Source organism: Equus caballus, chromosome 4 (genome assembly GCF_041296265.1).
Source record: "Equus caballus isolate H_3958 breed thoroughbred chromosome 4, TB-T2T, whole genome shotgun sequence".
Classification (NCBI taxonomy): domain Eukaryota; kingdom Metazoa; phylum Chordata; class Mammalia; order Perissodactyla; family Equidae; genus Equus; species Equus caballus.
The window spans coordinates 106,722,936-106,728,935 of NC_091687.1; positions in this window are offsets into that span (position 1 = coordinate 106,722,936).

Consider the following 6,000-nt stretch of genomic DNA (forward strand, 5'->3'; position numbering starts at 1 on the left):
CATCAGAGTAAGTGGACTACTTACATAAACTCCAAGCAGAGTCTGAAGTCTCTGACGTACCTGTCACGTGCCAGAGGATGCTGTCTGGAAAAAAGGAAGAAACCCATCTGGCTTCATCTCTACAGGTGTCTTCATTCATTGCTGAGAAGACAAAACCAAAACACATGGGAAAATGGAGTCCAAGAGGCCGTGGTTATTGACAGGCAGAGGAGGATGGATGCACGCTCTCAAGTGTCCTGGGGAGACCATGGAGGAAGTTTCCACTGAAGGATGGAGCATATGGCTACGTGGAGAGCTTTGGGGACAGACAAATAGACAGGTGGAGGAAACAGCATGACTGATGGCTTGAAGGTAGAAGTCGGTGTTACATGGGTGGGAAGATAAAACAGGTGAAGTGCCTGGAGCAGACACGTCTACCACTTATTTAATGACTTCTGGCCAAGCCCGTGTTATATTTCTTCTTCTCATTTAGTGCTTACAGCAATACTGCGAAGGAGAGATTATCTCCATTTCTAAATAAGTAAAAATAAGATTCAGAAAGATGCTTAACTTGACCAACGTTACTCAGAGAACTAGTGTGGGGCCAGCGACTGGAATCTAACTTTGAGGACCCCGAGCCTATTGCTGTGTTTCTTATCATGTAGCAAACTAGAAGGAGATGGGGCTGTGAAGAAAGTTTGCAGCCTGATGTAACTCTGTGAATTCCAGGCTAGGACGTGTGAATTGTGACCTAAAGTGATGGTCTCTTGAGCAACAGACACAGGATAAATCTGAGTTACATAATCTTGGTCTGGTAAAGGAAGATTGAATTAAAGAAGTGAAACTGGGACAAGAGGGAAGTTTCCTTCTCTACATAAACGCCCTCTTCTCTCCTCTCTCTGACCCCCGAAACCATATGTCTGACTTAGGGCTCTTCGTCTGTGTCCCTGTCCTCCCCTTCATTTCCTTTCTCTCTTTCTCACACAATGTCCTTCTAACAACCCTGGTCCCAGTGCCTTGCCCTGATAAATGAGGGAGCTGAAGTAGCCACCTTACTGGAGCATTCTTCCCTCAGTCCTGGCTTGGGGTCCTGACAGATCCAGAACTGATGGGTCCTAAAGTTCATTGAGTAGAGCAGAGGCACTGGCTTTTCTGGAAAGGCCACTCGAGAGTCTGCCCAAGCTGTTTCTCAGAGATGGCTCCAGCCAAAGTATACTCGTGTCCAGACACACACACCCACCCCCCCCCCCCCCCCCACCCCCCCCCCCCCCCCCATGGTGGCCAGCCCCCAGCCCATTCCCAGCTTCTCCTACTTTCAGGTCTCTTCTGAGATTAGCACCTATTTAGGGATTTGCTTCCTCTATGGAGGAATTTGCCTCACACATTAATTTAATCTGGAGATTAAGCAATGAGCTCCTCTCCCGAGAAATGGAGGAAATTTCAGGGTGCAGGCGGACCGTTAGGCTAGGGTGGTCAGAGATGGTTCCAGGCCCCCATAAGTATAACTCACTGGCCACGAGACATTCTCACACAAAGACAGGAATTTGAATTCCTACCAAGAGAATTGTGTTGATGTTAACAAAGGGGAAGTTGGAAGTATCGGAAGTGTTGGAAGTATTAACTCCAACAGCCCTTGTTCTACTGCATTAAGGTATATTGTTGTTGTTAATGCTGCATAGTTGATTCCAGCTCCTAGCGCCCCTGTGGACAGCAGAGCAGAGCCCTGCCCAGTCTTTTTGCACCATCCTCCCCCTTCCAGCACTATGTCAGACAACACTCTGCTGCTGTTCAAAGGTTTAATGGCCAGTTTTCTCGGAAGTGGGTGGCCAGGTCCTTCTTCCTAGTCTGTCTTAGTCTGAAAGCTCCACTGAAACCTGTCCACCACGGGTGACCCTGCTGGTATTTGAAATACCAGTGGCACAGCTTTCAGCATCACAGCAACACACAGCTCCCACAGGATGGCAAGAGACAGACGGGTGATGTGGCTCCCCGACCAGGGAATGAACCTGGGCCACGGCAGTGAGAGTGCTGGATTTAACCGCTAGAGCACCAATTGAAATATGTAGGGACTTTTTAAATTTTTTTAGCCTTCCCTTGAAATCATCTCTACCCCTTCCCATTAGTATCTGAGTTCTCACCCTCTTTGCGTGTTACCATACCTAGTACCAGTCATGACCATCTTAGTGACATTATGACTCTTCCATTCGCGCAGTGGTGCTGGCTTCCTGTGAGCCCATCAGTTTTGGACTTTCCTATTGTCACCCCAGCACAAGTGCTCCCACTAATATACAGGCAGAGCAGAAACTCTATGGGTCTGAGGGCAGAAGCTGAAGGTTGTGGACATGATGCTGCCACTGTGTTTTACGGCCTTAGACGAGACTCATAAAGCCTCCAAGTGTCACTCATTTTATGGATAAAATGAAAGTTGTGGCAGGCGATCTAAGGTCTCTTCCCACCTGGCCTTAGGGCTCCCCAATACTTCTGGCCTTCCCCAGTGAGCACGAGAGCCCTGCCCACCCATTAGTGCAAGCCCAGGCCCCCCAACCCGGCAAGGCTCACGCAGGTCTCCGAAGCTGGTTGGAAGGAGGTTCTAACTCTGCCGGGCTGGTTCAGAGGATGAGCGATCCCTAATGCAAGATCATCAGTGGGGGCCAGACCAGGGGAGGGGCAGTGCCAAACTGGGAGGCTTGGAGTCAAGAGCCCTGTCAGGGCAATATCGATAAGCATCCTCTGGTCCTGGAGTTTTGACTCCTAGGTTCAAAAGAGAAGCTGACTTGGAGACAATTAAGGGTAAATTAAGTCAGCTTTATGCACCTCATGGCACAAAATATCCCGGAGGCAGTGTGTACACGGCCCTTCCTGGTATTCCGAGTCCTTTTCTCCCTCACCACAACCAGGCTATACACTTGAATAGCCCCAAGTTCTTACTTGTCCCTCAGTGTCAGTGGAGCTCATGCTGCTCAGACAGCCGGCAGGAATAGGAGGGTCAGCGCCAGCAGGGCGCCACCCCAGGGGCTCACCGCCAGGCCTGAGCATGTCCCTGCTGTCCTCAGTTCTCCCTCCAATCGAACATCTCCTCTGCTCACGTTCTCCATCACTCACCGAAGTCTGTGCCCCTTTCTTAGATATTGTCGAAAGTTCAGAAACAACAGAAGTAAAACCAATGAATCACCTAAGTAGTAATTAATAAAAGTTTATTGTGCACACACCAAAAAGACAGTTTGCAAACCCACATCATGCAAACCAAACCCGGAGTGAGGCTCTGGGCTATGTTGTTACAATGGGGCATGTTAGTGGGCGGGCGGGGACTGTTTGTCAGTCTCCATTTGTCTGACGTCAACTATAGGATATGAGTTTTTGTTCATGTGCATCTCAGCTTGCCGGCAGGAAGTCGGTGCTCCACAGCTGATGTTGGACTATTTCCCAGAACTGGCTCAAATTATGAGAAGGCTGTTGGTTGTGGCCTTCCCTGGGGGCATGGCAACACTGCCTCCTGTCTCCGCCACGGTCATCCCGGTCTCACCTCCTCCACCTTTCCTTTCCCCGTCACATAATGTTGTGGTCACTTCACAGGATAGAGTTGAAGGTTGGACCCCCGGACCCCTACCCTGTATGAGGATGGCGCTCAGAACCCGGTACAGGCACAGGCTGGGACGAAGAGAGACCTCACCGTGCTCATCTTGCTGGCCTGTGCCCCGCCTCCTCCGAAGACCCCCTCAGCCTGGTGCTGGCCTGAGGGGAAGCAGGAGCCTTTTCCTCTGAGTCTCCAGAACACGCCAGGGCCTCATTCAGAGCAGGCTCAGCAATGAGCATTTTTGACCCTCGTGAGCAATCAAAACGACCATTCAGTTGGAACCCATTACTCTGCCCTTACTTTGCCTTTCACCTGAGCTGAAGGTGTGGGCTGGAATGGGCTGAACTCAGGTTGTGGGCGAGCATGCTGAGTGGGTGGGCACAGTTTGGTGAACGTGCACCAGCAACTGTTTGTGTGGGAGCTGGGGGGGGGGTCTGCCCGGCAGGTTTCCGGGAGATTACTGCCCATTGGAGGTCTGGGAAATAACCATTTCTTTGGTATGTGGTGGTTTTTCTTCTTATTTTTCTTTAACCACTTAAAAATTTTAATTGCTCTCTCCATGTCCTATGAAATGACACAGTGTGAAAGTGAGCAAATAGTGAAAATATAGCAAAACCGGGCAAATACCACTGGAAGACCAGAAAATGAAATCCTTGATAGTCCACGGGGCTGTTTGCACATTTTCCCCACCCCACATGTCGCTGCTCGGTGCTCATCTCTGCACGTCAAGACTGACTGGAGGCGGTGATGCCCGTTTAAGGTCTCCTTGGGGCATGCAGGCGAGATGGCTCTCCTGTCACTCAGCACAGATCCAACCTGACCTCCTCCTGTGCGCTCGCTCTCTCAAGCCCGGTCCTCCCTCCCGCTCGGAGCCCGTGCCCCGTTCCTGCAACCAGGTCTCAGCGTCTGAGTCAATAATTTCATGTGTGCTAACCTGGGGGTTTCAGAGAGTCACAATTAATAAAACCCTAAGTGGGTGACGGCCTAGGAGTTAGAATGTCAGCACTGCAGCGGATTTGTAGAGGAGATGCTTTTGGGGGTGGAGGGGGCAGATTAAGAAATGTGGCTCGGAAATCCCGCATAAATTCCTCTGCTGTGGGGATACTCCAGATGACTCACTGTTGCACTGAGATCAGAATTATAAACGAGTAAAAGGGGAAAGCGCGTTGGCATCCATCGAGTTCAGGCTCCCACATAAGCCTGACCTCTTCTTACACGTGGTTACAATCATCAGGCTTTGTAAGCTCTCTGATCAAACTCTAGTCTTCTCTGGCTGATGGCGCCCTCCTCCGTTTTGGAACACCTCATTTAGGTTTTCCTTTATGGTGAAGAAATCCTGAAATATGTACCCATTTGTCTGTTGTCTGCTTTGCAGATCAACAGACAGCAAATTTCTTCTGATTTGCATAATTGTCAGGTATCTTCTTGAAACTTCTATCCAGTTCCTTCACTATTTCCTGGATAATGATTTCATACACTTCTTTAATATTCTTCGCTGCACTCCCCAGAACACTCTGAATGGTCCATACCCTCCAGAACCTGGTCCCTGAAAGTGGTTATGTGTTTCTCTGTGTTGTCTAGTCAACTCGGAGAGAGTTGGGAGCATGATTTCCTGCCGAGTCCCAACTTCTGTGAATATAGCCTGAGTGCACGGGGCTTATTTTGAGTGACAGCTTTTTGGCATCATTGATTCATATTGAGTTTTAGCTCACCTGAAAGCACTGGATTATTTTCTACTGAAATGATTCTATTTAGAACCCCTCAAATCTGCTTTTTAAATTTATTTTTGGAAGAACTATCACTTAAGAATTTTCAAAATAATTATCCAGCTGGTTTTAGTACAAGATTCTAGCTTGTCAATGTCATTTTGTTTCCTGGCCTGAGGATGTCTCATTGCAAATATTATTTAGAATAACAGTTTTTGTTTTTTCCTGGAGAATTAAGGAGAACATATGAAAAACAGAAGTCTGGATTATGTATGAACTTCATCGCTAACTGTGTGACCTTAATACCTCACTCGAACCTCAGTTTCCTAATATTTTAACAGAAATTATACTGTGTATTTGTACCATTTCACAGGGATCTTGGAAGAAGAATGCAAACAAAGTAAAGAAGACAATTTCCCAAAATATAAATTGCTTCATGGAGGAGGAGAAGTAGGAAGATGATGAAGATGAGGATGAGGACACTGTTGATTTTCATCTCCATCTTGGGCAACATGGTAACTTGTGGATTCCAGATCCCAGAGAAAGCAATCTAAGTGACAAGGAATTTTATATAATTACAGACATATTTAGGAAATAGAGAGAATACCATCGACCATGGGATAGGACATTGTAGAATGTGTCCTGTGGCTTTGTAGTGAGAACTCTCACATCTTAGCCTGTGACCAGGAACAGCCCTTGGGGGAACACTCTAGAACATCCAGTTTATCTTTTCATCCTCCT